This window comes from Meleagris gallopavo, chromosome 5 (assembly GCF_000146605.3).
Source record: "Meleagris gallopavo isolate NT-WF06-2002-E0010 breed Aviagen turkey brand Nicholas breeding stock chromosome 5, Turkey_5.1, whole genome shotgun sequence".
Lineage (NCBI taxonomy): Eukaryota > Metazoa > Chordata > Aves > Galliformes > Phasianidae > Meleagris > Meleagris gallopavo.
In genome coordinates this window covers 36,621,534-36,640,846 of record NC_015015.2, presented here as the reverse complement: position 1 = coordinate 36,640,846, position 19,313 = coordinate 36,621,534, and the positions used below count along the sequence as shown (strand labels likewise).

The following is a 19,313-nucleotide window of genomic DNA, read 5'->3' as shown; positions in this document are numbered from 1 at the left end:
AAATAAACACGGGAATATGTTGTTTACAGTCCCTATTACATGTGATTGCTGAAATTTCATAATGGACACGTAAAGGAGGTGTATCCTAAAATTGATGCTGTAACTTATGGTCAGAACTATAAACAACCTGGACTGTTTTGAATACATGATTCTTTTCAGGCTATTCACAGCACCCGTGTTGGACTGCATAGTGAAAATCTCTTTAAATACTTGGTTTTGATTGGACACAGGTTGGAAATCAGAGAAGGTGTTGGTCATATGTTCTTGTGAAGAACACATGGAGATTTTTACTCCTCTGTCTCATGCTCCAGAGAATTACCATTCTACTGGATAGGAGATAAAACAGGGTTGCTGACTGTGCTGTTAAGGCCTGGTGTATGGGAACTGCTGAGTCACGGCCTGACCACTGATTGAGCACCTGGGGAAAGGACCCAGTCAGCCCTGGGGACACAGGTGAAGGCAATTCAGCCGTGTGATCAGAAGGGGTGGAGCCTGGCTGCACCTCTCTGAGACTCCCTTTAAGGACTGACTGCTGCTAGGGATGGGTTTCTTTCTGGAGATTCCTCCTTGGTGAAGCTTTCCCCTGTGAACCTGAAATCTTCTGATACAGGTGAGTGATCTTCTTCCATTCCTTTATAGCACCTTTCTATTGTGCTGATCCTTCTGTTGTTACACCTCTGGTGAAACAGCTTTTCCCGTCGTATTGATCTGTCCTATTGCTACGCCTGGGCAGCTGAAGACTGAAAACTATCAGTAGGCAGACAATAAGAGTGTCAAGCAATTGGATGCTGCTTTCTCTGCTCAGTTAAGCAGTCTGTGCATTTTAGAATGATGCAAAATCTGTCTTTGATATAAAGGTCTTCATTAGATATGCATAAAAGTTTGCTATCTGAGAAGCACAGGTGAGGTTAATGGTCTGACAGGATCATAAAATCAGATGGAGATTCATAGAAATTGAACAGCTGTTGATGATCTTGTTGCCAGTGTTTGAACATTGCACAGAAACACACATTGTGACTGGTAGTCATTGTGTGGTGCCTGGTATTTCTAGTCCACTGTCTTTTTCTCAGAACAACTTTTCAGACTCTGTGTGCCACGGAAGCATCTGTTGTTTTTTTTTTTTTCTTTTTCTTTTGCTCTTTTCATTGTTTTTTCAGTTCCCGTATCCTCAGTCCATTTACTTTTCCACATATCCTCGTGGAAATGAGCTGTGGGGCTGTGTAATTTGGACTATTCCAAGTTACAAATTTTTGCCTGACTTTTGCCTAGGTGTGCATTCTTGGTGAGGTCAGTTGTAGCCCTCCAGTGGTGTTATTCCTTTTTCCTCACTTTCTGTAGCATGGGAAAATGGATAAGACCTTAACTGTGGTGCAAGAGCTGCTTGTGGTATCACTGTGGGAGCCATGAAAATATTTTGCCAGTCTGCACTCATGCTGTTTTCTGGTGCTGTAACCTGTGACCACTTCCTCTTTCTTCCTGCTACAAGGACTTCCACAAATTCTGTTGGATGGTTCTACTTTTGCATTGCTGCCTTTATTGTAGCTGTAGGGGATATCTCTTTCTCACAGTACAGGATTTTAGCTTTATTTTACTTACTAAAGATGTGCATGTTTGCCGGAAACTGTAAAAGTGAGATCTGCTGTTAGTTCAGGAGTACTAACAGTGTTTCATAGATCTAGTTTGAAATGAACCAGTTAGAGCAAGAACAGCCCTCATCCAAAACAGGAATGTTGGTTCCAGTGTCAAATAAGCTAAAAGCCCTAAATGTTTCTGATTGGTCCTCTAAACCAATCTTCTTGCCATCCACACAGAGATGTCAGTGTGCTGGAAGGAAGGCAGCAGCCTGCCCTGACAGTGCCTGTGTCATTTTGTGAGTGTCAATGATTTACTTTTCTCCTTTCTTGGAAAAGGTAGAGAACTGTTAATCTCCAGCTTGGATGGGATAATTCACAAGGTAATAAACTCAACCTCAAAATTGAAGTTAAACTGCTTAAAGTCAAATGCTGTTGACCAGATGTGGAAACTGCCTGACAGATTCTCGCTTCAGAGCCTTGGTCTGTGAGGCTTCCACAGCAATAAGTAATCCCATGGCTGCTTCCAACACACAGAACTGTGGTGAAAAATCACGTTTCCCAATATTCCTTATTTTCTGCAGTTAAAAGCAGCAGTTGATAAATGGTGACCAGGAACCTACCCTGCTTTTCTATCAAATCTGAGGCAAACTATGTTATTATCCCCATCAAGTGGTGAGGCACAAAAAAGTTGAGCTCAGTTTAACTTTTAGCATTTTGGGTTTGTACAAAAGTTAAATGTTACATGAAAGCCACCGAGCCTGAACAGAACAGATGGTAAGATTAATGAAGTTGTTGCTCTGCTCTGAATTTAATGTAAAATCTCATTTAAAATAGCATATTGTGCCTAACAACACAAGCTTTTGTCCAAAGGACTACGGAGGTGGAAGATAAACAATGAAATCAATGTCCGTAAATTGCTTTCAGCAAAAATGAAGCAAAATAATCACTGCGTGCATAAATAGCAGTGGCCGTCACCAACACCCTCAGAACGTCCATTCCATGCATCTTTCCATCCTATTCCATGACTGCCTGGAGATATATAGATGTGTGATACATTGGTCATGAAATGTAGTAAGAATTTTCTTGAAAGTTAATGCATGTGTGATGAGCAACAGTGTCCCATTTCCCTCTTGGAAAGAAATGCATGCATGAGTTCTGCTACGAATCTACTGTCTTGCACTGGAACTGTATGCATTCAGGGATTTTTGACTAGAGAATGGCCAAAGACTAATATACCTTACTAGAAAAATAGCATGTCTCACAAAGCCTAGGCATGGCTACCTTGTTGTATTCTCCTTTGGACAATTACTCGGGATTATCTGCTTTTAAGGCATACATAAACTCTGCTATTGGAGATGACTGGGAAATACAGCAGTTGAAATGGAGTTGAAACAATGTTCAGATGGCATCTAAGATCCCCAGATGTATATTTCCTTTTAGGTTTGAACTTACCTCTATGTGGTTACTATTTTTTTTTTAACCTGAGGTATATGCCAGTGACTCATAGACCACACTTCATAGTCTGCAAATAGCACATGGAGCTCTACTGATTCAATGGGGTTCTTCATGAAAGTTTATGAAGAGTGCACAGTCATGCATGAAAAATAGAATGTAAGTGGAGATCCAAAAAGGTTTGGTGACACCAGCTTGGTATGAAGTAACCCATGGAATTAATTCAGCATCAAAGAAGAGGGGGTTACATTTGCAGTATTAAACTGTGTCCTCCTTTTTGGCTGCAGAGACTGATACATGTTTCACAGTTTTGTGTATTAGCACTAACAGGTCTGAACCTTCACACTGTATTGAACCTCGGAATACACTACCTATGTAAAATGATCTTATGAATATGCTGCCAAAGAGGAGTGTCTTTTTTTTCTTGCTAGATATGTCAGCATAGAAGGACAGTTTGAATTAATAATTACAGACCTGGTCTGCTATTCATAAATCCTTTTGCCCATCACCTTCTTGTTTATCCTTTGTTTGGAAATGTAAAGGTGCTTTTTCAGAAACTGAGTTGAAGTTGTCCAACAGCTAGTTTCTCAGATCCTCTCTGGACCATTCTTAAAGATGATTGTAACGCTAACCCTTTCCTGTAAATCATCACAATGTTCTGAGATTGATGTGTCTTCATAATTGCATCACCCATTTTCTTTTTTCACCATCCTTGAGTGATCCTATTGATCCCATTTATGTGAATACACCTAGGTTCTTTAAACAGTCTCTAACTCTTCTGCCTTAGCTTGGCCTTCTTTCTCAAACTGTACAGATAAATGCAATAGTCTGGGAATTTTTTTTGAAGATCGTGACAAAAAATCATTTAATATTTCAACCTTTGCTATATCATCTGCCAGCAGATAGTCTCCACCACTCAACAACAGCTTCACATTTCCTTTAAACTTTGGTTTGCTATTAGTGTACTTACAAAATTGTTTTCTTTTCACCTTTTATGCTCCTCAGCATGTTGAGCTCCCACTGGGCTCTCTATTTCCTGCTAACATCCCTAATTACCCAAGCACTGCTTTTATATTCCTCCTTTGTCACCTGTCCTCATTTATATTTCTTCTACGCAGCCTTTTTGCATTTTAATTCATTAACAGCTCCTTGTTTTGCTGACAGTGTCTTTTGCCAAAATTTCTGATTGTATACAGAATCACTACAGCTTTAAATAAGAATGAGAGGATATTTTGTTAGTGGGTCTATTATTTTTATTATTTTTAGAATAAATTCTGACAGTAGTCAAATGTAAGATCTTGCGACTCAGTTTTTATGGTAATTCTGCCCTCTAGAAACCCTTTAAATCTGATTGCTTTCTTTTTTCAGCAACTGATTTGCAGTTTTGTCTTAATGCAATGCAGATATAGTTAAGATGACACTCCTAACCTTTGCAAGAAGTAAATGTAACTTGGATACAGCTGACCTATTTTTATTTGGATCACGAATGCATATTTGTAATACTTCTAAGTCTGTAATATCATACACCATGGAATGTGGTTTACTGTACATATATAAGGACATAAATGTTGGTGGACTCATCTTTTAATTAAATAATGCTTTTCTCTTCAAAAATGATACTAGAAGGATACTAACTGGAAAATGAAATATCTGTCCCATACGTTTCTGTGTCTGTTGCTAGCTTTGAACATTCAGGTAACAAGGATTTCATTAATTTTCACAGGAGGTTTTTTAATCTATGAAGAATTCAGAGACCTTCTGAAATTCTTCCCGTGTTAAAGAGAATGAGATGTAGAATTCTGGAGGGGAAAAGGAGGTACTGATAACTTTAATAAGGGCAGGATTCAATTTCAGTTCCCAAACAGCTATTGCATACAGAGGTTTGATTGTGGAAGCGGCTGTAGCCAAGAAGCAGTAGTTTTTACTGTGCAATTGAATTTGCTCATTTCATAAACTGTTTATGCATATACAAAGGCTCAACCTTGACTTACAGCATGGAACATCTGTTAAAGGGAGTTAGTTGGGAGCTATGGGAACAGGCAGTAGAACTGTTTCTTTGTGTAATACATAACTTCCGTTTATTTTACTGAACCAAGACTTCAGTTAGAAATAAAGCTGTTCATATATTGTATATGTTGGTGTCAAAGGAGGAAAGTCTCCTGCAAGTTTGTGGTAAATAGGATGGACAGAAATTTGGAGACTATTACAGGAACTTTTTTTTCAACAAGTATGTGCAATTTCAGTGACAGACAACTGTAGACTTGATGTGTATTTAATAAAAATAAAATAGTAAAAGAAAGTAGTGATTTTTAGAAGCCCTGCTATTTGCTCCCAGCCTGCCTGTCAGCTACCACTGTGCTGTGGCTGCCATCTGGCAGGGATAGAAGCTGGGAGACAGGACCCAGGGATGTACTCTCTTGCAGCTCCTCATCTGCTGTAAGCTGAGACAGAAGGGTGAAGAGGGAGAGTTACAGAGAAGACGGGCCTCATGAAATGCACTGAGCATTTCAGACTGCAGAGTTAGATGGGGAAGCATCCTTGCCCCACAGAGTCCAGGGAGGACATAACTTGGATAGAGCCTGGGGTGAGGGCAGCGTGGTCCAGCTGCTCTAGTTTCAGTGTCAGGGGGATGAGGTATTTGTTGGTGCATCCCATCTGAAATGAAGGTACGTGACTTTTTCAAAAACTGCAGGGAATCCCTGTCTCCGCATACATAGTGGATGCATTCAACTCCTTCCACCATTCTGTGTTGGAATCCTCTCCTGCACTGTGGATACCACAAACACAAAATTGTCCTTCTTGTTTGCAAGTGATTGTGTTGATACCTGAGGGGCAGAGCCAGGCTCACTCTTGATTCAAAGAAAATGTCTCCAGAGACAGGCTTCCTGGCTGTGAGGCGCTGACTTGGCCTTTTCTTCCATGACACATGGTCACTGAAGAAACGCTTTGCCTGGCCTCATACAGAGGTGATGTAATGAATCCCAGGTGTGTGAGGAAACACGAGATGGCCTCACTTCCAGTGAATTCAGTGCTCCTGAAGCACGTGAGCTGGGCCTGAGAGAAGGGATTATTTAATGCTGCTTCGTGATTTTTACAGTGAGGTTAGAAAGCACATTTTGAGAGGTTTGGATGCAGAACCATTCCCATATTAATACTGTCATTATTTGCCCTAGAACTGAGTAGAATGTGGACCTCCCCTTTTCAGTGATTTTTTTTTTTTTTAGAAGAACTGATTCAGTATGATGCAATAAAATTCAAAAAAGAGCACTCAATTTAATGTTTGGTAGAAATAAGGGCAGTGTTGGACATTATCCTATAGCTAGAAAATGAAAGAAGTAATTCAGAGAGAACTTCATGCTTTCTAAAGTACTAATAGTTTAACAATTCTGTAGTTCTTGTATTCTGCAAAATTCATCACATCTATGGCCTAAGGCAGTGCGGCAGAGTTCCACACTCTTCCTTCAGTTTAGCTCCCTTATTTGACATGACTACACTCCCCCCATATGAAATTAGGCAACTGTAGCAGAAATGTTGTCACAGCTTGAAACAGTGATTGAGCACCTGGTGGGAAGGCACCGCCAACCCAGGGGAGCTCAGCTGCATGCAATGCATCTGAGTGACTGGAATCCTGGCTCCCTCCCTTCCCAGACCTCATTTAAGGATTGGCAGTGGAGGCAAGTGTATTTTAACTGGAGATCCTTACTTATTTGACGTCTTCTAAGGGTAAGCAGCTTTTTCCTTTGTTTCTGTTTTCAAGGCTGCTGCATTTGGGCTCACTAGGAAAAGCCTAGGACTTTGCTACTCCACTATTATTACTGTGCTTTCCATTGCATTAGAGTGACTGTGTTCAAGGTGTACTGCTGATTAAAATCAGAGTCATCTCTTTTGTTGTTGAGAATATGGCTGGATTTAGAAATAAATTGGTCTGGAAATACAGATCTTATGCCTTCCTAAAGTTGCTGTTCTAAGGAGGCTACCAGCTGGACACAGAGATGGTCAGAGAAAGAAATAAAAGTACATGATGTTATGTTACTACTTCCATCTTTCATGATGGATAATTGAAGTAACTGAAAATGCCAGTGGTCTCATGTTCAGAAAGGCAAGAGTACTGGAAGATTGTTCTTTGTTTATTTTTCTTCCTCTAATTAGTTAAACAAGAGCCACATGGTTCACTCATTGATGCATTGTTCCTTCCGCTTTTCAAGGTGTGTGAAACTTAACGGCAGTTCTATCTTGTAAGCTCCTGGAGATACTGTTGGCTTTGTTGGGCAGCACCGTGCAGGTAAGTTTAAATCTTATTTCCTAAGAGTTTAAAATTGTTTTATTTTTTAAATCACCTTGAGATCTCTGACATATAGTTGATGGACACTATAGTAGTTTGTTGCTGTAGTCTCTAGGTCTAGTGTGGATTTTTAGTTGTTATGATAGTATACTGCTTTACTGAAATAGTGAAAGGATTACAGCCCTGTTTCAGTTTCTTGGATATATTGGTTGGAAAGATTTCCAGAAAAAAAATGTTAGTAAATGTTCTTGCTGAAGGCAAAACTTTAAGAGGACTTTCTGTTCTAGGGTTTAATGTTATCAATAGCTGAATAATCAAGGCTACTACATTTTACTTAGGACTCTGTTGATACTCTAATGACCTGATTTTTGCTTTTGTAAGTGATAAAAGTTGGCTTCAAAAAAGTATGTTCTTGTATTGATTTTCTTTAAATATATTCATTTTGCTGTCCAGATACAAACTTCTCAATCTTGTAAAGCACTTTCAAACTGGAGTAACTTCTCAGATGTGTGTGTATATATAGTATACATACATACGTGTGTGTGTGTGTGTGTGTGTGTGTGTGTGTGTTTCTTCAGTTTTATTAGAATGAGTTGAAGATGCTGAGACCTCTAAAGTATATCTTATGTGGTTATTGAATCAATTATTCTACTGGCTAGTAGATAGAACAGTTTTATATGCTTAAACAAGAGAACACCAGAGCTTTCAATGTTGTGCTCTGCGCTTTTTTGGGGATCTTTTTGCTCATGTATGTACTGCCACAGTACTGCAGAAGGAAAAAAAAAAAAAACCAACCAACAAACAAAACAAACAAACAAACAAAAATCTTAAATTTGATTAGGACAAAAGCTGTTTGTATCAAGTCTCCACTTGCATCTCATTTTCCAGATAGATTGCCTAAAATGGTGGCAGCCCAGTCATTTTTGTAATGTGGCTATTCTGTGCTTGGACAGCAAAAGCTATTAATATATGTGAAGCTAAAATAAAATCATGGATTAGTAGAGCTATTAAAAAAAGTTATGGTTATTTTCTACTGCTTTCTGTCAAGATGAGTGTTTACAGACAACTTTTTTCCAAGAGACCAAGTGCTAGATAACTTGCAGCATCATTCTTTTTGCCTGAGAATTCGTTTTGAGTTAATTGAAGTTATGAGATAATAAAATTAGTAAAAGCCCTAGGAGAATAAACACCTGAAATAGCAGATTAGATGCTGCTATATTTCAATAGTTTGGATTTTTGGACTTGTTTTTAATTTATTCAGAGCCTACTGACTGTGTATACTAATCTAAAAGAAGGTGGTACAGATAGTTTTCCATTAAGTCCTGGGATAACAAACTGTGAAAACTACTGGAAATTAAATGTAAGAAACCAAAGTGGAAGCTACGCAAATAGGGTGTCTTTCATAGTATTTTGTAAATGATGTTGAATGACTTCCATGAACACGCACAAAAGATTCTGAGCGTTAGAGTTTTGAATGGATATGTTTTCATCAACACTTATTTTCTTTCCTAGAGTGTTCCAATGGTAGACTGTAATACAGACAGTGATACTACTTTTCAGTGGCCTGAATTAGTTATTGTATTAGTATTAGCAAATCTAATGATCTTCATACAAGAAAAGGGGAGCAAGCTCACATAAATGACCTGTTTATGCAAACTAGATATCTAGTTATATAAAGAGCTTTTGAAATGCTTTTTGGAAAAAGATACCTATAATAATAGATGTGATGGTTAAAAAAAAAAAAAAGGCAAAAAGATGATGATGAAAAGGGCAAAAGTACCAGCTGACACTATTGTATTACCTTCAAATCCTCTTACTTTTAGCTTGGACTGAGGAGAAATCAAATTCACCTTTTCTGTGTGACTGAGTATTTCAGGAGTATGGAAACTTAACTTAGCAGCTTCTCATTATATCTTTGGACAAGGAGGCAAAAGAACATAGCAGTTACCTGTGCTAAGAGCATGTGTTCAACTGCTGTAGTCGGCAGCCTTGCTGTATGTCTGCTTAGACCTCCTCTGACAGCTCAGAAGCATTTATCCTCTTTAAAGATCTCAGTTTTAGACTCCCAAAGGGCATCATGTTAACTACTAAAGGCAAAAGAATGTACCTCTTTAATCTTTCCATTTAAAATGCATAGAGGGCCACACAGCAGAATGTTATAAGGAGCTTCAAGCTATCAACTTGTATGAAGGCACTGCAAAGGAGAGGTAGACTGTTAAATAGAGAGCTCTGAATAATAATAGTTATGGTGATGTATTGGGTTCTTTGGGCTCTTTTGGAAGTACAGCAAGTGGTCTCTTAGAATTAGTGAAGTGCTGTAAATTCCACTGGGTCTGAGCCAAGCACAGTTCACCTGGAGTGTAAAAATTAGATGGTCTGTGGAAGCTTGAAGATACCAAATTAGTATAAGTAAGGTCTTCTATTTTCAAAAGTTTGCCCATTGGTTATTCTCAGACTGCAGATGCTATTATTGCTATTTGCCAACGAACATGTTTTTAGCTGCATGTACATTTGAAAAAGCACAACTGAATCTATCCAAATGCATACTGCCTGTTTACTCTGATGTTGAGTTTAAACTTTTCGTGTGTTGCTAAAGAACACAACTGGCAAAATGAAAACGTGCTGAATCTTTGGTTTTATGATTGCTGCAGTGTGTATCTTAGCTGTGATTCAAATATCTTTGTTCCTAATCCAGTTATTTTGTAACTACGTCTGACCAAGTGTACCCTAAATCCTACACCTATGATTGTTGTTTTTGTGATGTACAGTGCCACAAAGTCTTTTGTAAAGCTGTAGCTTAGCATAAGAGCATAGGAGATCCAGGCTTGTGATAACTTGCTGCTGTATATCAAGACCATTCATTATATTTCTTTTGATGCTAAGAATTCCAGTAATCTATCAAACCAAGCAGAGCCAGAGAACAATCATGCTGAAAGATAGAAATGCAAATAATTGTTGTGGAAGCACTGTCAATTACTGTTTTTTAAACTACGTGATTAGTGGCCCATCTCAGTGAAGTTTGAACCCTGGTTGTAGCTGTGTTGCAATTGAAATCAATATGACAGCGAAGGATGAACAGATGCTAATTGTTGTAGATGAGGAATGCCCTATTTGAAGCCCTGGTGTTCTGAAGGTGTATAGTGCAAATGAACTACTTCTTTCCTTGGTAAAATCAAGATAGGTCTTAATTTCTCTCTGAGATTTTTTTCACTGAAAACTTACCTGTGAAACTGCACAGGATCTTGCTAAACTGACTTTTTTGTTTGGCAAAGCCAGTATTTATCATATAGAGAGATGGTTTTGGTGAACCAGAGAAACTGGTAAAGTAAAAGGACTAGTGAGGAACTTAGTCAAGTGTAAATCTGTGTGCTGACAGACGGCAGTGTTCAAACCTCTTTCTGGCTACGACATAGAAATGTATCTTTGAGGAGTAGGTGGTCTTCAAATGCCTTGAACAACAAGATAATTGTGAGAGATCTTTAATTTTCAAACAGTTTTATCAGCCTTAGCTTCTACTAAAAATTAACTAGCTGTATCCTCTAAGTCTTTGACCAAAATTATTGTTGTTTAAGTTAATGCTTGATTTATCTTTGTCTTAAGCTTAATCTCCTAAAGCAGGAAAACTGGCAGAGCTGAAAATATTTATTTGTCCTCAGAAAGAATGCCTGACTTCTGGATTCTCTTATCCAGGCGTTTAATTCCCCCGAGCATTGAATTTATCTTGCAACAAAAATAAACAAGGAATACAAAAATCTGCTTCTAAATCTGTACTGCTACTTCTCTATGGAGACTGACAAAGGTAGTGGAATTCATCCAGTCCTTTAAGACCTACCACTCTTGATGCAGACCAGGATTAAAAATGTGTTGCAACAATGAATTCCAGATCTGAGATCCAAGCGGCGAAGTCCTTGCGGCTTTAACTGTGCACCAAAAGACTGTATATTTTAGTGTAGAAGATGATTTGTGTTCTTCAAACTGGCAAGGCACATGGATAGCGGAGAATGGATAATGCTTTAAAGTCTTGAATGACAGAATCTGTTTGCTTGGTCACTTCCAAACTACTGCAGTTCAGAGCTTCTCAGTGGCCAATAGGGCTATGATTTTAAATTGTTTTAAATGCCTGGACTTGCAATTGCTTTGCAGTTCTTGAGTTTGCTGGTGTGCATGTGAATCCAGGAAGCAGCCAAAACATAGGGGATAAGTTTGCAGTATGGCATGTGTAGGCTGTGAAGGATGGCAAGTATCCCTGAATATGGCAGAGAACTTCTCAAACTTGTGCTTTTTCTGTTCATGTCAGTGCATAGCCCACAGTTAGCACTGGTGAGGTTTTTTCAACCCTATTGCACTTAAAACAGACCTCCCAGACAACAGGCTGGAACATCATGTGAAGCCTCTCAGACAGGAATCTCTCTAGCAACCTAGGTCATCTTGCACCACCTTGTTCTCTCCAGTCGTCTTTGCTTTTTCTATTTTAAAGATTTTTTGAGAGTTTTATCCTAGCTGAAATTTCCAGCAAGACTTAAACAGCTTTAAATCATCAGCTGTGTTGACTTCTTTAGATTCCATTGTGGATGTTTCCTCTCACAACATTTGTGTACAATTTACAAGATAATATGGAGTTAATTACTTTAATAATACTTAACAGTTACTTTAAAAATCATATTGTAAAATGCATCCCGGACTGAGAAAGCCAACTGAGAGCTTAGAGTCCTAATTGATTAGAGAAGGAAGTACCTCCGTTCTTTAAAGAGGAACCTAAAAAATAACAGTTAATAAAGAAGCTGTTAGGTGTTATGGAGATCCTCTGCAAAAGCAATCTGTTTTCTTGAAGATATTCAAGGCATAGTTTCTGCTTCTCTTTCTTCAGATTATACTTGATTTTATGTGGTCTATGCCCCAAAAAACTCCTTCAGCTCTCATAGTGAATCAAATCAAGTTTCAGCACTAAACTAAGAAACAAAAGATCTAACTAGTGAAAAAGGACATTTTTCCCTCCAAAAATTTTAAGTCAGTTAGCAACTTTTGTGAGTGCCTGTATATGATGCTACTTAGTTCCCCCAAGAAAGAAAAAAAGGAAAAAAAAAAGGTAGAATAGTGAACATTACCTGGCATATGTACAATGTTCTGATCTAAACAGTAGGCTACTTCTGAGATGTGGCTCTCTTTGTGTCACTAAGGTCTGTTTTATGTTCTGTTATTAATTTTTACAACAGAATTCCCAGATAGACCAATTTACATCACCAGGAAAGTACATTTTGGATTTGTATTGTTTCTGCATGCTGAAGACAATATTGCTGCATCTTTCTTACAGCCTTTAAATAAACTTAGTTTGTTCCAGGTATTAATTAATATTCATGCTCCTGACTGCAGCGTACATCCCATCTGGGGTCTGCTGACATTTACTGGGTAGTCTCTTTACATGGGAACAGGTTCTTATTCCAAATAATGTTAGCTCAAGTTTACTTAAAACTTGCAGGTGTTTAACTGGACTATCTTTGGAATTTCCTTTGTTCAAGAGGGCACTCTGCTTTCCAGAGACTGCCAAATCTTGTGTGCTTTACCTGGAGAGGTGTCAGGAAGATGCTTTGTTTCCTTCTCTACCTTAGCACATGTTGCTGTGAAGACAGTGGGATACTAATATAATCTGATGCCTCAGCTTATAAATGAATGTGTATATTCAATCAGTTTGGGGATAGGCGTTGACGAGGGTTGTTCTTGAATATTCTTCATGTCTTATGAGTTATTTTTATGTGAAGATTCCATTTTTTTGTCGAATATTTAACTGAAGTAACTTTGGAAAGGCATCTTTCTGTAGAAGATGACTGCAAATGGCAGTAAATTAGCACCCTTAAAGGAACTGTTATATTTTGAACATGCTTTTCAAAAGTGACGGTGAATCTGCGTGCCACCTACTTACATCCTTGGAAGCTCACTTTAACCCCATGAGCATGTGAAATCACAAACACACAAATCATGGAGAGCTTCAGAACGTCTAATTGTTTCATAAGAAGAAACTTTGCCAGCAAGCAGTGATCCCTGTGATATATTCTGGTCCAAATACTCAGAATACACTTCAGAGATCAACTCCTAAAGCGATAAATGTGCCTTAATGCTTCTATTGGGACACCTGTGGCAGATTTATAGCTACAATTGTTGCTTACAGCTGTTGGAAATCTTGAGATGAAATAGGATCTTTGGAGCTCGGGAAGCATTGGAGTGTTCTTGAAGATGCTTGGGAAGAGGGCAGCTGGACTAATCAGGTGGCATGGAAGGGAAACAATGTTACTTAACAGAATTGGAGTGATCTAGTGAGTGATAGATGACTCTAATGTCCACAAAAACAAAAATAGCTTAATGTAATACACGTTATCTTCCTGTTATGGAAATGTACTATAGTGATACTGTTTGATGTTTAATGAAGTCATTATCTCAGTTGTATGTTCTAAATATACCCTCCTGTGTTTCGTGCCAGTTACCTCCAGCTTGGTAGGGCAGACCAGTCCTTGGGAAATTCCTCTGTGTGGCTTTATCAAGCAGTGTCTTGAGGGAGGATTTTGTCTATGCTGATGCAGATATTCCCTGACTAAAGGGCCGTAAAAAGGTGCCTAAAAAAACATGCTAATTGACTAAAAATGCACTTATCAGCAGCTGCTCCCAAAAATAATCTTCCTTGGTCTTTCCTTTTGACATGACAAAAGGAGAGAAGTTAACAATCTGGCTAATCTAATGGTGGTGTCGTGTAGGTAAAACCTAAACAAAGTGGTAGAGAAACAAACTCATCTCTCCCCACCACTAGCTCTATAATGTCAAGAGGAGGATGTTCAGATAATAAGTAGATGCTCCCCAACACATATAGAGGAAAGTAGCAGAACTTGTACCATTTCAACATTCTGGCCTGAAAATTGTGGTAATGTAGTAATCACTTTCAAATGCACAAAAAGTTGAATGCCATTCTTTATAGCAGTTTCTCTCCAAACGCAATGCTCTCAGAGGGCTGTTACTGACATCATATTTGCTATCTGATTCTTTGAGAATGGGCTAAATGCCGTAATTGCTTGAAAGAGTCTAGGCTATGACCACTGCAGCTAGGGAACTATCTTAACTGATGTCATGGGCTTAATTAAATCTGGAATGAGTGTACATTGTCAGTTCACCTGTTTACAGCTTGCTCCTAGGCCATAAGCAGCCCCATAGCCTAGCCGATCTGGTTTGGTCAAGTGTTAGGAATAGGTTTTCTGACAATAATTAATCCATATCAGGCCTGAAGTTTTAAACTCACTTAGATTTTTTTCTTTTTTCTTCCTCTTGGCTATCTTTGAAAACTTTTTAAAGAAACTTTTCATCTAACTGCAATTTTCTTTTTAACCAGGTGATGACCACTCTCCCAACTCCAGCAGCAAATTGTGTGTTTGTCTGTATAGTGATTTCAGTGTACTGTCTCATAAATTTAATTATGAAGTGATTGTTTAAATATGTTGTTTTTCCATGCATGGAATAAATTTTGAAACTGTCTTGTATTGTAGTGGTGGGCATCAGTGAAATCTTTAAATACGTCTTAAATTCTAAAAATATCCCATGATACCTGCGTGGGCCTTGCTATTAGAGAAAAAAATAATGGAGAAGTTCTGTAGGGATTTTCTTTTTCAACACTTGGGGAAGTATAAGGCCTTAATCAGAAACTGGATGAAAAAAAAATTGACTTCCAAGCATACCAGCATATGCATTTTCTTTCTTTAGAAAGAGTAACTAGAAAAATACAGTTGTATACTAGCAGTCTCAGTGGACACAAAACAGCTTTTCAAAGGAAAGGGGTTTAAATTAACTCTGAAGTTCTAGCCAAATATGTTTTATCTTCGTCATACTAATTTCATCTTTCAAAAAAGATGAATTTTTCAAGGTGTAGGTAAAAGTCCAAGTTTGCTAGAATACACTGTGTGGGCAAAGCTCCTGGACTGGAATGCTATACTCTGGTGGTAAGTAAAGCAATTTCTAGAATTCTTTTAAACTGTGGAGGAAGACAGCTTGGACTGTCCCTTTTGCCAGCTGTCAGATATTTTAATATTGGGTAAATTCATCATGTATACGGAATGTCAAAAAACTTCCATTATAAATCTTCATCTACAACTATGTTGCTATAATGAATAATGGGAAATGATGTGCTTGTAATTAACTTTCAGCAAAGCTTGTTTAAAAGTTAGTTTTTTTTCCCCTTTCCAGTTGACTTAAGCAGGACAAATTTCTGACTGTCTTAGTAACCTGAAGTGAATATTTTCTGGAGTGGTTGCCTGTGTGCAATCTCCCACAGGAGAAAAATGCAGCTGTTTTCTGTGTGCTGATCAAAAAACAAGGTCTAATAGATTAGGTCTTAAACAGTTTCCTCAATATAGTAAACTTTAATAATATTATTTTCATTATTTTCCTCCTCCTTATTGCCTCTTCTTCGTATTCTTAAAAATAGATGCATGTTTATAGAAGATAAAGTACACGGATTCAGAAAATTCTGAAGTATGCTGTTGAATGGGGCCTTCTGTGTTTGAGAGCCAATTACTATGGTTAGGAGACTGCTCAGTGCTTGCCCCAGAGCTAGTGGACTTATTTTGTTAAACAGACCAGTGTTGTAAGTATTGGCATATCTTTGATTAATTTAGAAATGGTGTACATTAGAATAAATTACACTTTTGGAATTGGGAAAAGGAATTGTATGTTTTTGTCTGGTGCTAGTGAAGGACATATTCACAATGAATTAGAAGATTAACCTTATTCTTGGAAGTGTCCTGTGACATTTATAAATATTTCAGATACAATGGAGTAGTGTCTCAAGCTAAATACTAAAAATGGTACATTAAACTGTTTTCAGTCAATATTACACAGCTTTCTAATGAACAAGCCTTGTGCTATGGCATTTTTGCTATCACTGCTATGTTTGTGTTTTTGCTGTTGACTGCTGCTCTTCAGGAGGTTTCTGGACAGGTACCTATGGGCTGACTCAAAAGCAGGAAGGTTTCCATATGGTGAGGTCAGACTTGGCACCTCATCCACGCTGAAGTTACTTATAGACATTGCGGTATTCACCTTTGGTTTTAAATTAATTCTTTTTCATCTGCATCACCAAAGGAGGTCGGTTGGCTCTGCTTATCTGCATGACTGATTATTTTTTTTGAGTTCCAGTACTTTCTTTTGTTACAGAATATATTCTTATTCTTAGTCTCTCTTGTATTAGAGTGAACTCTCAACATCTCTGAGATAATGTTACTATTAAATATGCATTTACAAAGCAGAAAAGATAATCGTAGTTGTCATAGTGATTTGGGATCAGTCACTTGAAATGCTTGTCTGTGCCTGTGTATTTGTTTACCATTTTGTGACTTCGTTTAAGAGCGATGAAATCCAGGAAGCACTAATTCCATGCACGTCTGTTTTGCAATTTTGAGCTGGAAGATGGAATCTGTTTATTTCACTTGCATAACCATACAAAGTGTAAACGGTTTATTTATAGTTTAATAATCTTCAGGGCAGTTACAGATTTTATATTCTGTCAGGATGGAAGATGATTGCACTTAGAAATGAAAAGTGGTATCAGTATTTTTGGCAGCAGGGAATAGGGAGGGAGAAGTGGAAAGAGTGGAAATAATCTTCTTGTGCAGGTAAAACTTCAAATACCTTTTGAGGTAGCTCATACAAGAAGAGGGGAACAAATTGAAGCAGAGAATGAAGGAAGTCTTATGTTAGTTATTCATTTATGTTTTGATACTAAATTAGCTATATTTTAACATTTCCAATTTTTTTTTTTACCATAAACTCCCTGAGAGTGACTTTCAGGGAAATACCTTGAATCAATATAGCATGCTCACATTTAATTGGTTAAGGGGGAGGAAGAGATGTGCTTGGTCTTAAAAATAAATAAAAATTCCTTCTTCCTTTCAAACTTTTTCTAGCATACTGGAGAAAATAGCACATCTGCTCCCTACTCCACAGAGGCCAATATGGGACTTGATAGCAGAGGAATCTCTGTGGGTCAGTGACTTCTCTCTAATAGACAGACGAGAGATAACTAAATGGCATACAGAAGGACAGTGGGGGAGTAGTCCTTAAACATTTGAGAGACGCAGAAGAAGATGTAGTAAGAAACAGTAAGGAAATTAGTGAATAAAAGTTAATTGTGATATGCTTAATAAGCCATCTGTCCTATCTTTGACACAGATGATGTTGGGATGGAAAAGCAATTGGAAAATATTGTAAGGCTTACTTGTCAAATGGGGCTGTTTTCTGTATGCTGGCTAGCAGGTTCTTAATCATCTAATTGCTGATTTAATGCATCCCCCTACAGCGGAAAAGATCATTTGATAGATCAACTTAAGCCAACTGTTCAAGCGTGTGCTGAGTTTCTTGGCTTTATAGTGACATGATTTTCTTACATGCTTTACCTATTACTGATTATCATTATAGTTTTCTCTGTATCACCACCAGAATTAGTGACTTCTCATCTAAATATAAAAAGACAATGTTTCTCTGTACTTAAGGTTTTAGCTTAGAATTTTAAGAAGAATTACTGAACAACACTTGCTTTTGATGTTATAAGCCACATCTTTTGAGTTGTCTCCCATTCACTCTAATGGTCTCTTCATCAGATGTGCCTGTCTTTGAGACTTTCTGGAGTCCAGTTGCTGAGCAAGGCAGGGAAATTGAAGTTCACTCATCCAAACCATTCTGACTACAGCAATTGTGGCACAGCTCTTTATGGGAAGACAAGGGATGAAAGAACAGCTAAAAACATTTAATTCCTCAGGGCTGCACAGGCCTGTGAAAAACCCCAGCCTTGGGACTGAGAAAAGAGAGCAAAGCTGAACTCTCTCCCCCATCACCAGTAGAAAAACAACTTTGTAATTCAAAGACTTCGCTGTTTTTTGTTGTCAACAGATTAGAAAGGCAGAGTGATATTCCCACTTGTGTCAAGTCGGATTGCAATTTAACATTAAAATAGGATTGTCTGTCTATAAATCTATTTGTGGCTATTTCTGAACTTTTCTTGACAAAAGCAAGGAAAAGTGATCTATAAATCATCATGTTACAGATGTCTCGTGTTATCCCGGTTGGTTTTACGAACAGAAAAGGTGTATTTGTTTCTTCATTTCCCCACACTTATCCTTAAAATGCAGCTTTGGTTTTATCTTCGTTAAACAGAAATGACCTTTCTGTCAGTAGCTTGGCTGATAATGTTGTGCAAGCCTTTGGCGATGACTGTGTGCAGTGGGGATTGTGTTGGATATGTGCAGATCCATTCTTTCAAAACAAGAATAGAAACATAATTGCACATTTTTGTGGCACCATGTAAAATCGAGTAAGTGAGTTTACCTTTACCTGCACTGTCTGTTGCAGCACTGATTGATAGCTGCTGGCAGGGAGCTCAGGGGCTGTGGTTTTGGGGGAGTGAGGCAAGACTGGTGTTTGTGTCCCTTTCTGGCTGTTCTCCCCCACTTTCAGTGAGATGGGTTGTATCATGTTTTCTGTGCATCCTTATTTTTCTCTTCCTTTGTAACTTTTTCCTGCTATTTACAGTGACCTTTGAAAACAATCTGTATTATTTTGGCATAGTTTTCTAAAACTGCTTACTTAGGAATGCGAAGCTGTTTATTTGACAGAACCTAAGGAAACAGACTGAGTGTAGCTGTGAAAAACAATATTCATTTGTTTACATTTACTGAATACACCAGCAAGGCAACACTGTGATGATTTCAGTTAGATGCGTTTGGAGAGAGCTCAGCATCTTTTCTCTTTCTACCATGGCTATCAAAGAGTTGTCTGAAGCCAGGAACCCTTACATTATAGTTGGAGCTAGGTGGAGGAGAATTGCACAAAAACATTTTTTAAACCAACAACAACGAGATTTTCAGCTAAAAAAAAAAAGCTCTCAAAAAGCTTTTGCTTTTAATTTCAAGCTTTATTTATGTTTTGGAAGATAGATACCAGGTTTTCTATTGTATTAATATTTTTTCTTTTTTTTTTTT

The 19,313-nt window shown here is 38.0% G+C and overlaps 1 long non-coding RNA gene across 1 annotated transcript; it reads left to right on the top strand.

The window, feature by feature from the left end:
* The first annotated feature begins 508 nt into the window (after nucleotides 1-508).
* On the top strand, nucleotides 509-14,824 carry LOC104911197. Its single transcript, XR_793717.2, has 3 exons — nucleotides 509-610; nucleotides 7,232-7,308; nucleotides 14,678-14,824. It is a non-coding gene; the product is annotated as an uncharacterized LOC104911197 (long non-coding RNA).
* Nucleotides 14,825-19,313: the final 4,489 nt, after the last annotated feature.